This window comes from Halichoerus grypus, chromosome 2 (assembly GCF_964656455.1).
Source record: "Halichoerus grypus chromosome 2, mHalGry1.hap1.1, whole genome shotgun sequence".
Classification (NCBI taxonomy): Eukaryota; Metazoa; Chordata; class Mammalia; order Carnivora; family Phocidae; genus Halichoerus; species Halichoerus grypus.
In genome coordinates this window covers 156,364,412-156,389,434 of record NC_135713.1, presented here as the reverse complement: position 1 = coordinate 156,389,434, position 25,023 = coordinate 156,364,412, and the positions used below count along the sequence as shown (strand labels likewise).

At 41.6% G+C, this 25,023-nt stretch overlaps 1 protein-coding gene and 1 pseudogene across 6 annotated transcripts in view; both read right to left on the bottom strand.

Annotated features, from left to right (window-relative positions):
* ARHGAP44 (Rho GTPase activating protein 44) overlaps positions 1-25,023 on the bottom strand; it is a 160,853-nt gene that overhangs the window by 127,144 nt on the left and 8,686 nt on the right. The gene's annotated exons all lie outside the window — the stretch shown is intronic.
* Positions 8,362-12,364, bottom strand: LOC144381178 (small ribosomal subunit protein eS27-like pseudogene; annotated as a pseudogene).

The following is a 25,023-nucleotide window of genomic DNA, read 5'->3' as shown; positions in this document are numbered from 1 at the left end:
TACACGTATATATAATAAAAGAAAAATTATATGACTATCTCAATGGATACATAAAGACCATATAATTCAGTATCTATTTGAGATTTTTGTTTTTAAATGAAAATATTTCATTGCAAACTAGGAAAAGAAGGAACTTCTTAAACTTGATAGAGTATCTACACATGAACGAAAAACCTAGGACAAATATAGTTAACAGGAAAGCTCCACAGTACTCATTAGCAGTGCTATTTAACATGGTCTAAAACTTCTAAAACATCGAGAGAGAAAAGAAATACAAGGTATAAAACAAGAGGAAAAAACTATCATTATCTGCGAATAATATAATCATTTTTGAAAATTTTTAATTTAAAAATAAAAAATATACTCATTTTTAGGTTGAACCATTTGAAATTAGTTTTTGTAATGCTGTAGGCAAAAATAGTCAAATATCAGTAATACCATACAGTTCGGTGTAATATTAAGTTCGTACACAGCCAACTATGAGATGAATAAGAGACTCCATCAAGGTTGCTGACATAGGCTAATCTATAAAACATCAATCTCATTACTGCAGCAAAACCCAACTATAAAATATACCTTAATAATATGTCAATCACAAGAATGATATAAACCATGAAATACATAGAAATTAACCAATATATTAGATCTCTACAGAGAAAAGTACTAAACTCTAATAAATACAGAGAGTGATGCGAATAAAAGAAAAGCAACAATTAGAAGCACTGGAGAGTATGTTCACGCTGTATCATGGACAGATCTGAAAAGTGGTGATATATATAAAACAAAATGAGACCTAGAGTACAATTCATGTAAATACCCAAAATGACAAGACACAGCTTATAAGAATATACAGAGACTAAAGACAATACATTCAAACTCTATGGAGAAAGCGCCAAAAGGGGATTAAATAATGATATATGCCATGATCTGAAAAGTTAGATGAACATAACCCTCTGCCTTAAAGGCCCAATAAAGCAAGGAAATAAAGTGTGTGACTGAGTGTCAGGAGTTGGGAGAAGAAAGTGTACTCAAGCTAATACTTAGGAAGATTCACCTGGCATTGCTGGCTACAGCAGGTTGAAGTTGGGAGAATATAGTGGTAGAAACAACCAATAATAGATCTATTATTATGCATGAGCTCATGAGGGCTTGTTGGAAGAAATGGAAAAATAAAAGGATCAATTTTGAGGGACCAAATTTTCAAGAAAGAACCAAGAAAATCTTGTAATTGAATGGGAACGGTGGGGGTGGAAAAGTCAAGGATGACTCCAAGCATTCTTGTCTCACTGTCTGGCACCAATGACAGAAATAGAAAACTCTGGAGACAGGGCCAGAATAAGTTTGGGTTTAGAAACAGAAAATTCAGCACAATGTGCTTCTGTAGCCAAAATGGCCAATAAAATCGAAGTGCATTGGGAAATAAAAATGCAATTATCTCCTCAAATAAAGTCATGGTCCAGTTACACAGGGACAAAGTTGGCTCTGGTTACTACACCCAAGAAAACAGGAAAAAGACACAAAGAGGAAGACCAGAGAAGAGTAAATCAAATGGTTAAGTCAAATGGCTGATAAAGCTTCCTTATGAGACTCCTTAAGAAAATTTGTAAAGAAACAAGCTAAGAAGGGTGCCTGGGTGACTCAGTCCATTAAGCATCTGACTCTTGATTTCAGCTCAGGTCATGAACTTACGGTCATGGGATTGAGTCCAACATCAGGCTCTGCACTCAGCGGGGAGTCTGCTTGAGGATTCTCTCCCTCTCCCTTTGCCTCTCCCCTTGCATGCTTATGACCACTCTCTCTCAAATAAATAAATCTTTTTTAAAAAAGTAACAAGCTAAGAGGGACTACATGAATTACAAAGAAGAAAATTTGTCAAAAATCAGAGATATTTCTTGTATCAAAAAAGTGTTTAGCAGAAAAATATTTTAGAATGAATGCAAAGAATGACTCTGAAGAACAGTGCATGCAGCTATGAAATGCATTACCCCCACTGGTGTTGGCTACAGGTAGAAAAATCTAGAAATCCAACACTCCCAAACCCATTCAATCAATATTTATTGAGAGCCTTCTACTGATCATACAATGTTGGGCTAAGACAGACACGGTCCCTGTGATGGTTAATTTTATGGGACAACTTGGCTATAGGCAATGGTATCCAGTTTTGGGTCAAACATCAGTCGAGGCGTTGAAGGTATTTTTTAGATGTGAATAACATTTGAATTAGTAGACTTTAAGTAAAGCAGATTATGCTCTGTCTTGGTCCATGCGGGCTGCTGTAACATAATACCACAGACTAGATGGCCCTACAAACAAGAGAAATTTATTTCTCACAGTTCTGGAGGCTAGAAGTCCATGATCAAGGTGTCAGCAGATTCTGTGTCTGGTGAGGGCCCACTTCCTGGTTCACAGATGCTGTCTTTTTACCGTGTCCTCATGTTCTAGAAGAGGACAGGAATCTCTCTGGGGTCTCTTTTATAAGAGCAATAATCCCATTATGATGGCTCCAGCCTCATCTCCTATCACCTCCCAATGGTTCCACCTCCAAATACCAACACACGGGGGAATAGGTCTCAACGCATGAATTTTGGGAGAACACAAACATTCAGCCTACAGCACTCTCCATAATGTGGGTGAGCCTCCTCCAATCAGTTGAAAGTCTTTAGAGAAAAGACTGAGGTCCCCTGAGGAAGAATGAATTCTGCCTCAAGATTGCCTTCAGACTCAAGACTGTAATATCAACTATCCCCTGTGTCTCCAGCCTGCCGGCCTGCCCTACAGATTTCAGACTTGCTAGATCCCACCATCACATGTGCCAATTCCTTAAAATAAATCTCTCTCTTGTCTACATGCATACATCCTATTGGTTCTGCTTCTCCGGAGAACTCTGATGAAAACAATCCTTAATGTCATAAAAAGATAGTAATCAAATTACTCTACAAATGAGTATATATTTGGGAACTAAGAGAAGCCTAAAAAAACTAGGGTCAAACACTATGGGAAATCTTCACCAAAAATGATATTTTAGCCAAGATTCTAGAACAATAGCATATGCGTAGGCAACAGGGATCGGGGGGCAGAGAGCAGTGCAAGCAGAAGGCAGAACAGTGCAGAAGCAAAAGGAGGGAAGGAGGAAAGGAGGTTTCAGAGGTACATCAAGACCAGACTGTGAAGAACCTTATATGGACACTGTAAAGCTTTTAGTCATTACCTTCAGAGTGATGTAAACAGCACTAAAAAAATAATAATAATAGCCTGGGGATGACATCAGATCTGCATTTTGAAGACTATGAAAGCTACTGTATAAGAAACAGTGAGAGGAGACCAGAGTACATGATGGCGAACTGGAAGGAAGAGGTGGTATGATGGTTTGAATGCCTGTGTCCCTGCAAAATTCCTACGTTGAAATCCTAAGTCTCAAAGATGATAGTATTAGGAGGTGGAGCCTCTGGGAGGTGCTTGGGTCATGAAGGTGGAGTCTTCATGAATGAGATTAATGTTCTTATAAAAAGAGGTTCCAAAGAGATCCTTAGCCCCTTCCACCATGTGTGGACATAGCAAGATGGTGCCGCCCGTGAACCAGGAAGAGGGTGCTCACCAGAACCTGACCAGGCTAGTATCTCAGTCTTGGATTTGCAGCCTCCAGAACTGTAAGAAATAAATTTCTGTTGTTTATAAGCCACCCGGACTACGGTATTTTATTACAGTAGCCCCAACTACTAAGACAGGTGGGGTCAAGGTATCTGACCAGTCCAACTGGCCAGATGGTGATGGCAGACACTACAATAGGGAAGCCCAGGCAGAAGATTATGAAATAAGCCTTGGAAACATTGAGTATGAGGTACACCTTTGAATATTCCACTGGAGATGTCCCCAGGACTTCTTTTCTGGATATTAACCTCATAAGAGGTTTCCCTGCTTCCACTCTTGCCTCTGTTTATTCTGCACATACCAAGAAGAAGACTGATCTTTTTAAAAAGACAGTAAAATCCTACTACTCCTTTGCTCAAAATTCAAACTCTTTTCCATGGCATAGAAAGTCCTGTGGATCTGCTATTGCAGCTCAAAGAGGACTATGAGAAGTGTGAGTCATCTGCACAGAATGATCACCGAAGCCAAGGGCATGAAGGAAATTGCATAGGGAGAGATTATAGAATGATCCATGAGGAAATCCATTATTTCCTGCAATGGAGACAGGTAAGGAATGGCCAGAAAAACAGGAAGAGCCCCAGCAGAATATGGTATCACGGAAGCCAAGGAGGATAAAAAAACCTTTTGAGAAAAAGTGATCAACAATACCAACTGCTGCTGAAAAAATAATAAAGACTCAAAGATGCCCGTGAAATTTAGCAATATGGAATCTGCTGCCTCTTTGGTACCTTACTGAGTTCAGGCAGAAAGGTGTGGGTAAGGAATAAGGCCAGAAGCCAGATAAGGTGGGATACAGAGTGAATGTGAGGCCAAGTAATGGAGACATTGAATACAAACAAGTCTTTCCCAAAAATCTGGAGAGGAGAGGTAAGTGGGGGTTGGAGAGGGTCAAGGGAAGTTTTGTTGCTGAGACAGAAGGGACCAACATGTTCAAATGTTGGTGGAACCAACTACTTGAAAGAGGAATTGAATACATAGGAGAGAGAAGGGATATTTGCTAACATGAAAAGGTTCAGGAGGAGATATGACCCAGAGCAGAGATTGAAGGATAGGAAAAGACAGAAAATAGGACACCTCCTCCATTAGGAAGAGAGAAATCTTTAGAGATTTAGGTGATCTTTGACTTCCCAATGGAAAATGAGATTATCCCATCCATCTAATAGAGCTTCAATTTCCTCTAGAAAGTAGGTGAGGGTGGCCATGAGAGAAAGTGTTGGAAGGCGGAAGTTTGAGGGAAGTAGAAAAAGAAAGGAATACCATTGTTTTGGAGAATGAAGAAATGGATCTGGCAAATGGTAGGATTCAGAGGCACCAATGGGGGCCCACTGGAGTTGGGTGGTAAAGAACTCAGAGAACCAACTTGCCTTGTTGAGCCACTTCCTCCAGCAGGGTTAATCTCCTTAGGTGCAGGCACAAAGATCATACGAAGTACTTCAAGAGCGTTTGATGGTCAAGTTGATTAAAAGTATTAAGGGAATCTGGGACTCTGAAGATTCATTTTATCACAAAGACAATCACGCCCTCCCAAGAAACAACCTGTTGGTGATTATCCATTGTCGAGAGCGATTGCCAGACAGAGCAGTACTCTATGTTAGAGAATCACACCAAGTTGTAGATTTTACCAAGGCAGATTTCTGAGTTAAGAGATCCTGTGGATGAAAGAAGACGGAAAGCAAAATCTATCCGTGTAGTGCAGCAGATGTTGTTATGAATAAAGAGTGGTACATTTGTTGCAATTGATGAACCTACACTGATGCATCATTAGCATCCAAAGTCCATAGTTTACATTAAGATTCATTCTTGGTATTGTATATTGTGAGTTTGGACAAAGGCCCAACTCAATGATGACATATATCCATCATTATAGTAACATACAGTGTTCTTTCACTGCCTTAAAAATACTCTGTGCTCTGCCTATTCATCCCTCCTCCTCCTCCTCCAAATACCTAGCAACCACTGATCTTTTTACTGCCTCCATAGTTTTGCCTTTTCCAGAACATCATATAGTTGGAACCATAATATGTAGCCTTTCCAGATTGGCTTCTTTCACTTTTTGACTATTCTAACAGGTATGTAGTGGTATCTCATTGTTGTTTAATTCACATTTCCCTAATAACCTGTGACATGAAGAATCTTTTCATATGCTCATTTGCCATCTATATATCTACTTTGGTGAGGTGTCTGTTAAGATCTTTGGTCCCATTATTTCACGGGGTTGTTTTCTCTATTGTTGAGTTTTAACAGTTCTTTATATATTTTGGATAACAGTCCTTTATCAAATGTGTCTTTTGCAAATATTTTCTCCCAGTCTGTGGTTCATCTTCTTGTTCTCTTGACATTGTTAAGATAATAAAAACGGTAACTTTCATTTTGTCAAAATTAAAAGCTTCTGTCCATCAAAAGACATTAAGAAATTGGAAAAAGCAAACAACTAGCAGAACGCGTTCTTAATAATGTAAAAAAAAGGACTTCTTCCAAAATATATAAATAACCCCTACAAATCAATAATGAAGAGTCACAGAATCTAAGTATGCACAAAAGATTATACAGACATTTCATACTGTCAAGAGAACTTCTGCAGAGCAGAAAATTTAATTTTCATAAAGTCCAGGTTATCAGTTATTTCTTTCATGGATCATGTCTTCAGTTTTATATCTAAATAGTCAGGGGGTGCCTGGGTGGCTCAGTCAGTTAAGCGTCCAACTCTTGATTTCAACTCCAGTCATGATCTCAGGGTCGTGAGACTGAGCCCAGCATTGGGCTCTGTGCTCAGTGCAGAGTCAGCTTGAGATTCTCTCTCTCCCCCCGCCCCCCCCCCACTTGTACATGGGCTCTCTCTCTAATAAATAAATTAAAAGCAGCCACTCTGGAAAACAGTATGGAGGTTCCTCAAAAAGTTGAAAATAGAGCTACCATACAACCCAGCAATTGCACTACTGGGTATTTACCCTAAAGATACAAATGTAGGGATCTGAAGGGGTAATGTGCACCCCGATGTTTATAACAGCAATGTCCACAATAGCCAAACTATGGAAAGAGCCAAGATGTCCATCGACAGATGAATGGATAAAGAAGATGTGGTATATATATATACAATGGAATATTATGCAGCCATCAAAAGGAATGAAATCTTGCCATTTGCAACGACGTGGATGGAACTGGAGGGTATTATGCTGAGCGAAATAAGTCAATCAGAGAAAGACATGTATCATATGATCTCACTGATATGAGGAATTCTTTTTTTTTTTTTAAAGATTTTATTTATTTATTTGACAGAGAGAGACACGGCGAGAGAGGGAACACAAGCAGGGGGTGTGGGAGAGGGAGAAGCAGGCTTCCCGCAGAGCAGGGAGCCCCATGCGGGGCTGGATCCCAGGACCCTGGGACCATGACCTGAGCTGAAGGCAGACGCTTAATGACTGAGCCACCCAGGCACCCCGAGGAATTCTTAATCTCACGAAACAAACTGAGGGTTGCTGGAGTGGTGGGGGGTGGGCGGGATGACGTGGCTGGGTGATAGACATTGGGGAGGGTATGTGCTATGGTGAGCGCTGTGAATTGTGTAACACTGTTGAATCACAGACCTGTACCTCTGAAACAAATAATACATTATATGTTAAAAAAAAGAAGAAGAAGAAGATAGCAGCAGGGGAAAAATGAAGGGGGGGAATCGGAGGGGGAGATGAACCATGAGAGATGATGGACTCTGAGAAACAAACTGAGGGTTCTAGAGGGGAGGGGGGTGGGGGGATGGGTTAGCCTGGTGATGGGTATTAAAGAGGGCACGTACTGAATGGAGCACTGGATGTTATACACAAACAATGAATCATGGAACACTACATCAAAAACTAATGATGTAATGTATAGTGATTAACATAACATAGTAAAATAAAAATAAATAAAAATCTTAAAAAAAAATAGTCATGCCATACCTAAGGTCATCCAGGTTTTCTCTTGTTATCTTCTAGTAGTTTTATAGTTTTGCCCTCTTACTCATTTTTGTGTTCTCATGATAGTGCCAGGCACACAGTATAGAGTCAATAATAGTTTAATAATGCATTTCTCAGGTCATAATGTGAAGGTAAGTCTTAATGAAACAGTTTTCACCCTCCATAACTAGTAACTTTTTTTTTTTTTTTAGTGGAAGTTTTTAAATGTGTTATAAAATATTGAGTAGTTAACAAAAGATTTAAAACATGTAAAAGATGGGTAAAATGCAACAGAAACAGTCCAGAAACAGACCCGCATATACTGTCCATTGACTTGTGACAGAGAGATTAAGTGTAATACAATGAGGAAAGGATGGACTTTTCAATACATGGGGCTAGGGAAATTGGGTATCCATCTAGAAAAGAAAGATAAAATTGACCCCTATGTTAAAACACACTCAGATACTTATTTAAGGTGGGTTATAGACCTATGAAAGGTACAATAATTAGCAAGAAAATACAGAATAATATTTTGTTCTATGGGATAGGCAATGATTTCTTCAACAGGATACAAAAACTACTAACCCTACAAGAAAAAATGATAATGTGTATTTTGTCAAAATTTAAAACTTCCATCCATCAAAAGACATTAATAAAGTAGGAAAAACAAACAATAGCTGGCATAATGTTACTAATACAAAAGATTTCTATCCAAAATATATAAAGAACACCTACAAATCAATAATGAAGAGATACAGAATTTAAGTATGGGCAAAATATTATGCAGGCATTTCACAAAAGAAGGTATTTGAGTGCCCAATAAGCTCACGAAAAGGTTTTGACATCTTTTCTTGTTAGTGAAATGCAAAATAAACCCAAATGAGATACCACTACACACCCAGTAAGTGATAAAAATCCAAAGGACTGGCAATACCAAGTATTGATATAGGTAAGAGAGTAACTGGACTCATACATAACTGGTGGGTGTAAAATGATACAAACACTTTGGAAAAATGTTTGACAGTTTTTTATAAAATTGACCAACATTTATACTCGTGGGTATGTATCCAAAGAAACAAAAGCATATGTTCACAAAAATATATAAGAATGTTCAGAGCATATATTTTCAGAAAAGCCTAAAACTGGAAATAATCCAAATGTCCACCAGTAGGTGAATAATAAACAAATTATGGTGATAGTTGAGCAAGGGGAATACTAAAGAGGAAGATACATACAACAACATGGATGAATATCAAAAGTAATACATTGAGAGAAGCCAGACACAAAACAGGAGATGCTACATGATTTATGTGAGGTCCAATTGTTCCAACACCATTTGTTGAAAAGACAATAATTTCTCCATCAAACTACCTCTTCATCTTTGCCCAAAATCAACTGACCAAATTTGTGTGAGTCTTTTTCTGGATTCTCTCTTCTGTTCAACTGATCTAAGTGTATATGTCTTCATCAGTACCTTAGATGATGATTATAGTAGCTTCATAGTAATTATTAAAATTGGGTAGTGTGATCCCTCCAATGATATTCTTCTTTTTCAAAATTGTTTTCAATACTCTAGTTCCTTTGCCTTTCCATGAAAATTTTACAGTTAGATTGTATCTACAAAAATATCTTGCTGAAATTTTTATTGAAATTGCATTAAACCTATAGATCAATACAAGGGAGAACTGACATCATAACTAAATTGAGTCTTGCAATCTTGAATACAATCTGTCTCCCCATTTATTTAGATCTTTAATTTCTTTCATCACTATTTTGTAGTTTTCAGTATACGGATCCTACATATGTTTTACTAGATTTATCTAAAGTTTGTTTTCTAAATTTTACTTCCAATTGTTCACTGCAAGTATATAAAAATACGACTGACTTTTGTAAGTTCATTTTGCAACTTGAGACTTTGATAAGTTCACTTACGAGTTCTAGGAGCTTTGTCATAGATTCCTCAGTATTTTATTTTATATACAATTTGAGTTCCTAATATAATCATGAATAGATTTTAATTTTGTCATAGGTTTTTTTTTTTTTTTTTTTTTTTTTTGGTCATATGCTTTTGCTGTACCAGTTGATATGAGTATTTGTTTTTTCTTCTGTCATTTAATGTGGGAGGTTACACTGATTTGTGAATTTGGACCAATCACATATTCCTGAGATAAACCCTACTTGGTCATAGTGTATTATTCTTTTTATATATTGCTGCATTTGATTTGCTGATATTTTGAGGATTTTTGCATTTATATTCATGAGGGCTGTGGTCTGTGGTTTTCTTGTAATGTCTATGCCTCGTTTTGTTATCAGGGTAATGCTGTGTCCTTCACAAACTAGGCAGGGAGTGTTCTCTTCTATTTTCTGAACTGAAAATTGTGTAGAACTGATGTTATTTCTTTAAATGTTTTGTAGCATTCACCAGTGAAACCATCTGGACCTGCAGTTTTGTTTTTGGAAAGAATTCAATTTCTTTATAGATGTAAGACTATTCCAGTTATCTGTCTCTTTAGTGAATTTTGGTAGTCTGTGGCTTTCAAAGAGTAAGTACAGTTCAAGTTGTGCAAGTTATGTGCAGAGTTGTCTGTAGTATCTTTTAATCCTTTTAATGACCTGTCGAGTCAGTAGTGATAGCCTCTTTTATTCCTGATAGTGGTCATCTCGGTCTTATTTTTTTTCCCTAGTTGGTTTTGTTAGATCAACTGTATTGACCTTTTCAGAACATCATCTTTTAGTTTCATTTATCCTCTCTACTACTTTGGTATTTCACTGATTACCAATCATCTCTTTATTCTTTATCACGTCTTTGTTTAATTTGGTTTTATTTTGTATTTTTTCTATTTTCTTAAGGTAAAAGCTTAGATTATTGATTAGAGACTGTTCTTCTTTTCTTTCTTTCTTTCTTTTTTTTTGTATCCAAAATCTGTTTATTGGGATAGTTTCCCACTCATGTTGATTCATGGTGCTTTTAGTGCTGCTTTCATCTGAAGAAGCATCCTTCTGTAAGCCTTGCTTTTCCTCCTGTGGGCTGGCAGAGGACAATGGAGCAGCAAACACAAAACTACCATTTGTGTGTGGCTAAAGATGGTGGTGACTTTGTATCATCCCAGGCACCTCACATCCATGAAGTAGGAGTTGGGGCTCTGCACCAGGCACTTCTTGTGCTTTCTCTTCTCTTCCAGGGATGGGGACAGGAGGTCCTTCATGAGGGGCATGTTCCCGTGGGGGAAGTCATCACCACCAGAAAGTGACTGTTCTTGTAATATAAGCATTTAAGGCTATTAATGCCCCTCTAAGTTTAGGGGCATCCCACAAATTTTGATGTGTTGTGTCTTCATATTCATTCAGAACATTTTTAAATTTCCCATGAAATCTCCTCTTTGGCTTATGGATTGTTTAGAAATGTATCATTTAACATCAGGATTTTTTTAGTTATCTTTCTGTTACTGGTTTCTACTTGAATTCAATCATACTTTATATGATTTCAAAATTTTTAAGATTTATTTTATGACCCAGGTATGGTCAAACTTGATGAGTGTCTCAGGGGCACTTGAAAAGAATATGCATTCTTGGAGCACCTGGGTGGCTCAGTCGGTTGAGTGTCCAACTCTTGATCTCAGCTCAGGTCTTGATCTCAGGGTCTTAAGTTCAAGCCCTGCACTGGGCTCTATGTCTGGGCTTGGAGTGTACTTAAAGAAAGAATATACATTCTCTTGTTATTGGGTGGAGTTTTCTACAAATGTCAATCAGATCCAGTTCCTTTATAGTGTTATTTGGTTCTTCTATATTCTTGTTAATTTGCTGTCTACTAATTTTATTAATAACTGAGAGTGGAGTATTGAAGTCCCCATGTAGAACTGTGGATTTGTCTACTCCTTTCAGCTCTATCACTTCTTTCTGCATGTATTTTGAACCTCTATTCTCAGGGTGCATACACATTTAGGTTTATTAGGTCTTCTTTGATGAATGGAACTTTTTTATCGTTATGTACTGTCTTTTTGTATCCCCGAAATTTTCCTTGATCTGAAGTCTACTGCATCTAATATTAATATATTTACTCCTTTCTTCTGAATGGGGCAACCCTGATAAACTCTTATTATTATTTATTTTCAGGGTTTTGGGGGTTTCCACATAGATAGTCATACCTGAAAATAATTATAAAGTTTCTTTCCAATTTTCCTAGCTTTTCACCATATTTAGGAACTTTTTATGACTTATTTATCCTTAGAATGGCAAGGATAGATATGTACCATTGCTACCCTAATATAATCCCTCATCACATTCTACTCAAGTTACAACTTACTCCTTTTTTAGCCTAAATGCTTATGCAGCAGTTTTAGCTAAGGGCTGTGTGGTTACTTTTATGCCTTTTCAGTTGGAGAAGGTTGTGTTCCTTGCTCAAACGCACAGCTTAGGATGAATCAAAGAGTTTCGGTGACAAAGAAAACCATTACCTAGCTGCCCAAATCTGCCTAAAAATCCAGAGGCTCAACCAGATTTGCCTTCTACTCTCTTTGTTGGCCTCCTACATTCTAGGCTGCCCCTTTTCAATCTACCCATACACAGCAGCTAACATGCTGTTCCAAGGACAACCGTACCTAGTAACCCCACTTCTGCTTTTCGAGGGCCTGCAGTAACTCCTCATTGCCTAACAGACCACATTCCATGGCTCCCCAACGCCAGTCTCCCCCAGTACCTGACTTTCCACCAAGCTCCACGACACACACTCCCTTCTACAAAGTGCCCCTATTCCCACTCACTGTGCAAACAACATCCACTCCCACCTGCGCATGCTTGGTCTCCTTCCTACGGACTGTCTGCTCTTCTTCCTATTTAACTCTGAACTGCTCTCAAAGGCTCCCTTTCAAGTTGCACCTCCTCCAGGACGCTTCTCAAGCAACAAAAGGAAAGAGAATTTCAGAGCATTCCGGCGCTCTTTGTATCTGGCCATGGCCAGTTCGGGACTGGGTAGTGCCTGGATTCAACTGGGTTCTACTGTGCCGAACTTGAGCAAATCTCTTACCTTCTCTTGACTAGTCTGTGCTCCTATAAAATGGAGTCAAGGGGGCTCCCACTGCACTGAGTTTACACATTTACCATTGTCCTCATGATCATTCCACTCCCACTCCAAATCTTTCTGACCTTTGACTCAGCACCTCTTGGTTGCATGCTACATTCTCTTGCTAATCCTTCTAGACGGATCTACCCCATCAGGACTATTTCTGTATTTTTCTCAATATTGAACACAATAAACATTTATTGAATAGGAGGGGAAACTGCTTATTTCTCTCACAGAATAGATATAAGGGGGGTGTGTTTGCAAGGAAACCCAACAGGCACATTCTAAATGCCTCGAGGATAACCACTAAGGGAGCACTGCTTCTCCTCCCTCCTCTATTATATTCCACAGAATCCAAGGAGACTGGGGACAATCAAGACAGGCAGGACAACAATCTTCTTAAAAATCAAAGAACAACCTGCAGCAGAGTCCTTTATCCTCACTTTTCTGTAAAACCAGGAGATGCAGAGTAAGGCCAGGTGGGAAGGGTTTCGTTGGAAACACAACCAGGGTTTCCAATGCAGTAGGGGTAGGTGGGGTGGGGAAGGAAGTTGAATGGCTTTCTAACAACAATCTGACCCTGATGGTTAACCGTGATTCAGGATATCTACCACTTTAAGATTTGTGGAAAGTAAAGGAGGTCTTAAAAAAAAAAAAAAAAAAGGTAAAGAGAAAGAAGAAATCAAAAGTAAAAATAAGGAAAGAGCGGGACATAATAAAGGAATACAGAAAGCAGGAAGGGTACCAAGCTGGACGAGCATACCAGATGGAAACGAAGAATGAATATGCACATGTATGTGCACATATTCATATGTACATATGAACTTCCTTGTCTTTCACTCCAGCCTCTGTAGCTGCTCAAGGTACAGAAAAGTTATAAAACAATCTTTGTAGGTTTATGCACAATGACAGGATTGGGTGTGTGACTTGGCATGCCCCACCCCCATTCAAGAGAGGGTGTATCAGGATCTGAAAGACCCCAGTGAGGTGGTGCACTCTACAAATATTAGGCTTATCAAAAAGGGCATTAAAAGCCTAACAAACATTGTCTAGATAATTATACTTTTAGCCAGCAATAAAAATACAAAATGCAGGGGCGCCTGTGTGGTTCAGTCAATTGAACGTCTGACTCTTGATCTCAGCCCAGGTCTTGATCTCGGGGTCATGAGTTCAAGCCCCACGTTGGGCTCCACAGTGGGCATAAAATGCAGTCAATAACTCTGACAGAGAAGGAAGCAACTGCCCTTCTGAATGTTGAGGAGAAATCCCAAAACCTGACACCCAAGACCTGAGGTCCAGATGCTTGTGAGCCACAGACAGGAGTGATTTGAGTGAGTGAGCCCCATTCCATACTGACACCCTCAGTCACCTGGACCAGGAGAAACGTCAGCTTCTCTGTGGCATTCTGGGACAAACTTGTCCACAGGAGGGTCTTGGTGGAGGAGGGCCCACCTTCCCGTGACCATGCTTTTGTGCATGCTGAACTGTGCATGATGGTTTCTGCAGGTCCTTATGGCGTGCAAAGCAAATTCCCATCACAAGAGAGAGTGAGCAGAAAGGTGCACAGCAGCACAGAGATGTGACCACAGCCTTGGGCAACAGCGACAGGTAAGGAAGCCTAACTGTCCATTGAGCCCACGGGCCCAGGTCTGTTTGCATGAAAACTGCTGCTGTGTAATGAGTGGATCGAGAAAACCAATACTCCAAATACACAGAGAATGTTCTAGAACACAGTTATGGCTGTGACTTGTCAAGTCTGTGGCTTCTATTAAGAGAAATAAGGTATTTCAAAATGCAAAAGCAAGGTCCGTTAGAATAGTAACTTGTTTTGAAAAAGAGTTAAGACTGGCTCACACGTGCAGGGAGAAATGCAGTCTCCCTCTGTCTTCTGTTCCCAAATTACCAAGAGGGACTGTTGGCAACTTTTTAATAGTCTTCCAGAGACACTGTATGCATTTACAAGCATGGTAACTGTGAGTACTTGGGAGCCTAATCACCTACCATACACTAAAAACTTAGGTCGAATACCACACGAGGTGTTCTGCGTCTTGTTCTTTGCCTTTGTTGGTGTATCATGCAGATGGCTGCATATTGGTGCATTTAGATTTGATTCACACAGTGTTTTGTCTGTACATGTCTCTTAACCTAATTAATGAGTTAATAATTGAAGAATACATTCTATATGCATCCAGATTAATATCTTAGATTTGTGTGTGCACTTCGCTACCTTAAATCTTCATGTCCATCATTCCCTCATCTCCTTCTGTCAGAACCCCATGCTTCCTTCCAGGGTCCAACTTACACCACTTTTTGCTTCTTGAACCCTGATTTACGACTGAAGCCGTAAGTGACTGTCCCATCGTCCCAATCATTCTGACATTTCATACCATCTTAGGGTATTCATAAAAACCAGCCTCAAATAGTCACAATATGTTCTGTCTTATTTTCCCTACTGGAGTAAAGGGCCTTGAGGGCAAGATTATCTGACTGACTTATCTCTCTTGGCCTCAAGACCCTCACACCACCGTGCTTGGCACAAAGCGGAGAGAAAAAAAAATAGTGCTTGTGCAATGAGAAATGCGTGCTTCGTGGGTGTTGTGGGTTGAAGTGTGTCATCCCCTGAGAAGACAGGATGAAGTCTTAACCACAGGAACCTCAGAATGTGACCTGAGCTGGAAACGGGGTTCTCACAGATAGAGGTATGACGAGGTTGTACTCAAGTAGGTGGACCTTAATCCAATATGACCGGGGTCCCTATAAGTAGAGACGACACATACTGAGAGAAAGACGTGGGAACAGAGGCAGAGACTGGAGGGATGTGTCTATAAGCCCAAGAACACCCAAGGAGTGCTGGCAACACCAGAAGCTAAGAAAAAGTCCTGACACTTTTTCCCTGATACCAACCAGTTGTCCTACAATTCGATTCCATTCTGACACTAACCACCCAGGGTTAGCACAGACCCCACGAGTTAAGGCCAAAGTACTTCCCAGGATTGCCCCTACCTCAGAGGCCAGCCACAAGTTTCGGCCGTCCCCAAACCATCCATAAATCTGCCTAGCTGGCTCCAAATTCAGCACTTCCCGCAACCCAGTCAGGTCCCATAACCCATTAGAACGACTCACAGAACTCACCAAAAGCACTATACTTGGGAGTATAATTTTATGTGCATGGATAAAGGTCACAGCTCAGGAACAACCCAACGAAAGACATGCACAGGGCAAGGTCTGGGATGGGCCGGGGAGCTAGGTCAAGTTTCCATGAGCTCTCCTCATGGAATCTAGGTGCCTTTCCAGCACATCAATGTGCTCCCCAGCTAGGAAGCTCTACGGAACTTCAATCCCCAGAGCTTTTCTATAGGGTTTCATTATGTGGGCATGAAGGAGGAAGTCACTGGCCACAGCACTGAACTCTGCCTCCCCTCACTTCCCTGGAGGCTGTGCTGGCCCAAAGTTCCAACACTTTAATTATGTGGTTGGTCTTTCTGGTGACTAGAACCCACCCCAAAGCTATGTAGGGGCCCTGCCACGAAGTCACTTCATTAGCATGAGAAAGCACAACTATCACTCCAGAAATTCCAAGCATTTTTTAAAATCTCTGTGCCCAGAACTAAGGACAAAGAGAAGATACTCTTTATTATACCACAGCAAGGAACAGATTCTCCGGGAGAGCCTTCAGAGGGAGCCTGGCTCCGCCCACACCTTGATTTTGGCCTTTTGGCCTCTAGAACACTGAGAGAATCGTTTGGGGTTGTTTTAAGCCACTCATTTGTGCTAATCTGTTATAGAACTGTAGGAAAGTAACACAATGGGTGAAGCAAGGCTTTCCTTTCTGGGTAACACTCTATCTTAAAATGGGGGCTACCAATGTATTCCCCTTGCTTCCGGCCCATCTAGTATTTCCTGCCACCCCTCCCCCCAGGCCATTCTTCAGCCCTGGGCTCTTCTCAGCACTCCCCCCATTCCCAAGCTTCATTTCTACCCACCTGCTGAGGATTCCCAGCTCCACCTCCCAGACCTCTCTCCCAAGCTCCAGCCCCTCATCCCAGCTGCCCACTGACTCCCCCATGCCCTTCTCTTGGGCTCCCTCTCAGTGACTGGCATCCACATCCACTTGGCCCAAACCCAAACCTCAGCAGCAGCTTATTTCCTGCCACTCCCCCAAGTCCTACCAAGGTCCCCTGACTCAACGTCTTCGATATCTCTGGAACCTCTGCAGATCCCGCCTCCTCATGGCCACAGATCTGCTCCAGATGCCCAACATCTCACTGGGATGACCAGCTAGTCTCCTAATCAACAGTTATCATCTCCTAATTAGTGGCTCCACACCAGGTTTGCTCCCCTCCGTTTGGTTCTCCACTCTGCATCCAGACTCGTCATTCCAAAACCCAAATCTGACCTTGCTACTCCTCTGTTTAAAGTAACAACAACAGCATCTTACACTCACTGAGGTCTGCTCCATCCCAGAAACTATTTTAAGTACTTTATTGTATTAATTCATTTCAAACAATATCATAAGCCAGGAATTATTAATATTCCACTCTGCAAATAACACAATTGAGGCTTATAAAACCTCAGTGACTGGCCTATAGTTTTGCAACTTGTACATGATGGAGGCATGATATAAACCTCAGGACCCAGGCTCATAACCCAAAGACTATGGGAAAAGGTCAAACGATCACTCAGTAATTTACCCCTGGTCCTTAGGTAAAATCCCAATCTACTGAATCATGTCTTAGAAGTAGGGTAATTATAAAGTTTGCTCAGGTGTTTACCTGCTGCCCTGGCCCTATTAATTCTGTAGTCACTCTCAGAGGTGTCCTTGTCTGGGCAAGAGAGTCATCTGATTTATAAACCTCATCCCTACTCCCAGTGACATTCCAAACACAGAGATCTTACTTTACTTCCTTGAAGGAGCCACCCCCTACATCCCTTGGCATTCATACACATCATCTCCACTTGCCTTTTCCTAACAGTGCCTCTCCCTTCAGGTGTCACCTTGCAGGACTTCCTCCCAAACCCCACTCCAGCCAAACCCAGTGATGTTCTCCTGGTTCCACGAACAACTCCCCTCTCGTCCAAGCCCCACCTTCTGGTAATGGCTTGTTTACTTGTTTTTCCCACTCTCATGCTTCTAGCACAAGATATGGCACATGGTAGATACAGCGGACACTGTTCCCCTTCAGGAATGAAGATCTTATTCCCCAGCTGCTGGGAAGGCAGCCAGATGACCAGCCTCGGCTGTCTACCCCTCGACACTGCTTTCCAGGGAAAGCCCAACTCCAGTGACCAATCAATGCAGAGATGTAAGAGCTCAGTCCTTTCTCCCCAACTCAGGACAACGTTGGGGAGACACCCAAGCTCCAGCACCCCACATGGAACCAACAGAGGCCTTTGTTGGGTCCACATCACAGCCTAACTTCCTCTCCCTAGTCCCACTTCCTTTCGTCTCTTCCACAGGTACGGATGCTAACAGCACTTCCTAACAAACATTGTGCATGTTATTTTCAGTATCTGCTTCCCAAGGACCCAACTGCTGACAGTAGGTGGTCAACAGATACCTGTTTGATGAATGCCACCTTTTTAAGATTTTATTTATTTATTTATTTACTATTTAAGAGAGAGAGCAAGAGTGAGAGTGAGAGAGAAGGAGCAGGGGCAGAGGGAAAGAGAGAGGGAGAAGCAGACTCCCTGCTAAGCAGGGAGCTCAACGTGGGGCTCGATCCTGGGACTCGGCAGTCATGACCTGAACCAAAGGCAGACACTTAATCGACTGAGCTACCCAGGCGCCCTGATGAATGGCTTCTTTACTCACTAGGTTGTCATGCCTTACACATTCCTCCCAGCATATGTGACTATGCAGGGGCATGGGTATAAGTCCACTGGTCTTTGCTACTCATAAGTATGATTAGAGAATCATACTTTTGAATTGAAGGCAACCTTTATTAAGGACTAATCCTAAAGCCATGTCCTATTTTTGCTAATAGAATACAATCTTGGGAGATCACCAAGGCACGATTATAAGCCTACAGCTAAACATTTAGCATGGGAAACGTCAATTTTGTGGTGATAAAAAAAAATCCATTCTGGGGCACCTGGGTGGCTCAGTCGGTTAAGCGTCTGCCTTTGGCTCATGTCATGATCCCAGGGTCTTGGGATCGAGCCCCATGTGGGGCTCTCTGCTCAGCGGGGAGTCTGCTTCTCCTCCCTCTGCCCCTTCACCTGCTCATGCGCACTCTCTCTCTAATAAATTTTTTTTTTTTTTTTTAAAGATTCTGACACCTGTTTGAGCAGCCTCATTTCCAGCACCCTGATAAGGACCGGCTCCTGCTGTTTGCAAAGCACCTTGGACAACACATACAGGACACAGAAGAGTAAGCCCCAGCCCCTGTAAATACAGCTCCCAGTCCAGTGAGGCAAACAGAACCAATGGCGACTAGAATCAAAGCAGGGTGAAAAAAGGGATAAAAGAGGACAAGCACAGTGCCGTGGATGCACAAAGGAAGAAGCAACAGTGGGAAGAGGCAGGACGGCCTGACATCTCCACTGAGCTATGTGCATGAATTTGATAAAGGGCTCTTGAGTCCCTTCCGTATTTTAGACACTGTGCTGGGCATCTGCGGGCTACCTGACTACAAGATGACAACAGACGGACGTATGCAACACCGTAACTATACTATAGTGTGCCAAGTTTTATACATCACTATGAACCAGCGCTCTGGAATATAAGAAAACAGTCCTGACAAACAGAAAGGAGAGGCTTGATCAACGGTGAGGAAGATACCGCCAAAGTAAGATTCAAACTTTCTTGACTAACATTCCCCGCGATAACGTGCTACAAACTCTAGTCGAAGGAATGGATGTTCACGGAAAATGGTTTTCCTACTCAAAATGCTGGGTTGAGCAAGCTACGGTGGACACTGCTGCCTACCCAGAATGCTTCGCTCCTTCTCCCTTCCGAACAGAAGTCTGATTTTTGTCCAGGTATCAGTTGCTCCCCTGTGAAGCTCTCCTGACTCAGAAGACGTTTCCCCCTGCCCAACTCCAGCAAGGTTCATAAATGGCTCTAAGCCAGTCTTCATAATCCTACCTCCCCAGCCAGTGACTAATTCAAAGACCCAGGCTGGAGGCCCATCAGCATCCCTTCCCTCCAACCTGTGTTAATGGTCAATAGCACACATGTGAATGAATTGCCTTAGACTGGAGGAAAGGACTCTTATCTTCTCCCATGACTGGAACCCTGTGGGTTGCTCTTCGTCTTAGTTCCTTTGAGCTGCGCTAACAGAACCCCGCTGACCGGGGTGGCTTAGAAACAACAGGAATTGATTTCTCACAGTTCTGGAGGCTGGAAGTCCGAGATCCAGATGCCAGCTGATGTGGTGGGGGGCTGTTTTCTGGATCATCTCAGTGCCTTGGTGTTCTCATGGTGGAAGGGACAAAGGAGCTTTCCAGAGCCACTTTATCAGGGCATGAATCCTATTCACGATGCTCCACCCTCACCCTCCACAAAGATTCAGACCATGGCACCTCTCTTGCCTCCTGTTTGGTTTATAAGCATGGAAGCAGATTACTTCAGCTTCCGCTAACAGCTGTATTCTGAGCAGAAAAAAAAAAAAACCCGATCTGAGGAAGAGGCCAATGCAAAGATGAAGGCAAAGCAATGGAAGACAGCAGATGCCCTGATCACAAGGCATCTGGACTCTCCCTACCTTTGGATGCCCTGTCATCTGAAACAGTTACCTTATAGTTTAAGCTGCTCTGAACTGACACCTGCTACTATAATTCAAGGCATCCTAAGTGATACAAATGATCAACAGTTTTCCTTACTGCGGAACTTCTCAGAGCCTTAAATACAAATGCGGATTGTACATTTCTAAGATGAACCGACAGTGTGTCACATTTCCCACAGTCCTAGCGGTCGCACCCCACCCCCACAGAACAAAACCTGTTAAAAAAGGAAAAGGACATTCTTCTGTCCATGGATTAAAAAATATACTCTGGCCAGTGTTGCAGGAAGTCAGAGAGAGAGATTCAAGGCAAGAACACAAATGAAGGACCTCTGCTCTAGGAACACTCCCTGGTCATTCCAATTCCGCGACTACCCCCATCCTTCCCAATCTCCTCTTCTGCTTAGATGAGCCCGAGTCCATTTCTGGGGCTGCAACCAGAGAACCCTAACCTGCCATGGGGAAACACTTGTCCTCAGCCTCGAGTCATGCAGACAAAGTTTCAAAACGTTCTGTCTTTAGAATTAGCAACCCGAAAAGGCTATTAGCATATCACTCCTAATGACAGACTGTTTTATTCTATAAAATGAGATCTGACATCATGTCCTTTCCAGAGCATAAAGATAAGAAGTTTCCCATGTTTGAAACCAAGGCTCAAGAGAACTTCAAGCATATTTATTTAGACCTTCCAGGGCCCCGAACTTAAAACATCATTATGAGAACTTCCAGCTACATTTTACCTTTGCCCCCTTTTGAGTCCTGGGAGGATTTTTTTTTTTATAAACATATAAAATGCATGTTTAAAGAATTTGGAATTTTTTTTAAAAGTACAAGCAGCAAGAAATCAAACCACTCATAAGCCTGCCCAGAGATAAATAACCCATGCTAAGCCTTCCAGTCTTTCCTGATTTCCTTCCAGTCTTTTCTATGCAATTTTTTTTTAAAACACTGTGCAGTCTCAACTCTGTATGCACTTCTGTATCCTGTTTTCTTATCTCAAGCATTTCTCTCAAGCCCTCAAATTTTTGGAGTGTTATGAAAACACTGAGATTGTTACGATTGTATAGATGTGCCACAATTAATCACTCCACTAATATTGGACATTTACATTTTTCTCCTTTCTCCCCTACTGCAGTTGGTAGAGTACAATGATAAACAACATCCTCCTCCGAGCCAGGGGGTCTGGGAGCAAATCTCAGCTCCCAACAGTGTCACCAGCAGCAACAATGCACCTGCTCTGAGGCTCTGCAGAAAGCAGGGAAACTTCACAACCAACCCTGGGAGTGTGTGAGGATTAAGCAGGACTGTCTGGAAAGCACCACACCAAGTGTCTGTCACGGGGCACGCTCAGTAAAGAGCAGTTATGACCACGAGTGGGTATACACATACGCCTGCAATCACAGTGACATGCACCAGGAGACAGAGCTAAAAGCTCTGTCTGCTTCGCATATTCCTTATTTTTTAAGGTCTCTTTGCTTACTACGCTATGCGGGAGTCTGTAAGGGCTTTGGTGGGTACCCACAATGCTTTCTTTCCACAGCGAGCACAGAGAAAGAAAGAAAGGAAAGAAAGAAAGGAAAGAAAGAAAGGAAAGGAAGGAAAGGAAAGGAAAGGAAAGGAAAGGAAAGGAAAGAAGGAAGGAAGGAAGGAAGGAAGGAAGGAAGGAAGGAAGGAAGGAAGGAAGGAAGGAAGGAAGGAAGAAAGAAAGAAAGAAAAGAAAGAAAGAAAAGAAAGAAAAGAAAGAAAAAGGAAGGAAGAAAGAAAAGAAAGAAAAAGGAAGGAAGGAAAAGAAAGGAAGGAAGGAAGGAAGGAAAAGAAAGGAAGAAAGGAAAGGAGGAAAGGAGGAAAGAAGGAAAGAAGGAAAGAAGAAGGAAAGGAAAGAAAGAAAGGAAAGAAAGAAAGAAAATTACTTTCAAAGGGCATTTCTCTTACCCTTTCTCTGGAACTGCAGTAAGGAAATAAAGTGAAGAATTTTCTATTGGCAGAAATTTCATCATATGCTCTCTGTGGTTAAGGCGACATACAAGATACCCATTACCTGAAGCGAATGTGACATTATTTTTATTCAAGTCAAGAGCAGTTAATTAGCATTTGCAAAACCACCTAAACTGAAGTAACTGGAGGGACCCCGAGGCTACAGAGATCCACTGTTGGGGAGAGCAAGACCAGCGGACACATTTGCTTGTACCTGACCTACTTAGGACCCAGCCTGAATCTGGCTCTGTCCCTTTCTTGGTCCACCACTTCTAGCCTCCATTCCCCACCTGTAAAGTAAGGCTATAAAGAGCACCCAATTCATACAGATATTGCAATGAGTCCATAAAAGTAATGCTTATGAAGCACACAGCCCAGGTCTCGGCTTCAGGTGACATCGCTATGGCTTTTGAGGTTCTGTTCTTTCTGGGTCCATGAAGGACTGCCTTTGCCCACCCCATGTCAAGTGAGGTGTGGCCAGGTGATTTAGTTTGGCCAATGAAATGTGAGTAGAAGTGACATGTTACTTCCAGAAGAAGATACCAGGAACCAGGGTGTGACTGACCACATCCTCATTTACTGCCTCTGCCATCAGACAGGCAGGTGTGGAACAGAGCTATGGCAGCCTGGGTGCTCGGGGGACTACTCCCAGTCCCCACCAGCCAGGGTTGTAAGGTGCAGCGACGGGGAGGGTTTCTGACATGGTGGCATAACCTAGACCACCCCAAGTAATACAACAACTAATAGTGGGTATTAAATGAATGAGGCCATGAGCGTTATTGATACCTCCAGATTATTTCAAGTTTGTGACTAAACATAGAACAACCGGGTTTGATTTGGGAAAATAAGACAAATGGGTATGAATTTCAAGCTGTAATTCCCAGGTACTCAAGCCTATAAATAAAAATCAAAATGAATGCCTCATGTCAAAGAGACTTTCAGCACAGCAAGGGATAGTGGTAATACCTATGATTTATTGAGTGCTTATTATTCTCAGGGGTTATGCCAAGGATATTATATTTATTATCTTATTTAACCCTGGCAATAATCCCATAAAGTATGTGACATTCCAGTGTGGCAAGATGAGAGAGAATTTCTGTTCTCATTATTCTTCTCCCCATTGTAAGAAGGGCTTTAAAAAAAAAAAATCAAAAATTAATCTTGACATGAGAAATAGTGGACGTCAGTAAGTCTGTTATCCTAAAGATGCTCCTCTGAAGGATCTCACAGTTTCAGATGCTCCTCTGAAGGATCTCACAGTTTCCTACAAAGGACAATGAAAATCAACAACTCCAGGGGCGCCTGGGTGGCTCAGTCGTTAAGCGTCTGCCTTCGGCTCAGGTCATGATCCCAGGGTCCTGGGATCGAGCCCCGCATCGGGCTCCCTGCTCCGCGGGAAGCCTGCTTCTCCCTCTCCCACTCCCCCTGCTTGTGTTCCCTCTCTTGCTGTATCTCTCTCTGTCAAATAAATAAATAAAATCTTTAAAAAAAAAAAAAAAAAAAAAAAAAAAAAAAAGAAAATCAACAACTCCAATCATCCAGAGTTGAAAAAGAATGACCTTTGGTAGGCACAACTGTGGAGGGGCAGGGCAGAGGGCACTGTGTGGAGCAGGGGAACAAGAAGGAGTTCAAAGATGGGCAGTGGGAGAGGAGAGAGATTATACTCCTGGTTATACAGCCGTGGTAGAGGCCCCCATCTCCTGTCATCCCCAAGGAGGCTTTGTGACTAGTTCTAGCCAATGAAACATGAGCACAGGTGACATTTGTAAATTCCAGACCCCGGCATTTAAGCCAGTATGGCATCTCTACATTCTCTCTTCATCTCTAGCAGTGATTGAAAGCCATGTATTGAGATGAAGGAGGTGCAGGCATGGGGGAGGGAGGATGGATGCAGACTGGATCCCTAAATCACACATGGAGGAAAGCGGTCCTTGGAAGCCCCCACACTCACATCACATTTCATGTGAGCTTAAAATAAATTTCTACAAAGTTCAGCCACCGAGGTTCCAGAGCTCACGCGTTACCACAGCAGAGCCTAACCTACCCAAATACAACACAGAAGACTAAAGACTAAAGAACAAAATCAGCCCAAGGAAATCAAGAGGGAAAAATATTTTAAAAAGCAAAATTTATGACACATAGAAGAAGAAAACACTGATCAGGAGCTAATGAGAAAGAATTTTTTTTTTTTTTTTAAAGAAAAGATTAAACCTAAGAGCTGATTCTACGGGATGTGGAGGAAAGTAAAGCCCCTGGCAAAGCTGGTTAGCATGAAGAAAGAGAAAGAAGTGCAAATTAGGAGCTACGACTCTATACTCAAAGATTCTATTAAATTTTAAAATCATAATGAAACGAATGCCTTTCTACAAACTATGTTACTAAAAACAACTCAGGAAAAGACAGAAAGCGTAAATAGTCCGATGAAGAAATTGGGAAGCCTGTCAAAGATCTACCTCCAAAAAATGTCCTGGAAGAGTTGTTTCTAACCTTCAACGAACATGTTAGTTCCTTAACTCACTGCCCAGAAACAGAAGGAAGTGGGCAATTCATTTCACAAGGTTATAAAAATTTGGCAGGTGTAGCAAAAGAAAAAAAAAATCCAGATGTTCTCATTTATGAATACTGAATGCCAAAATCCTAAATAAAACAACAACAAATTAAATCTAGCGGTATTTTTAAAAATTAACAA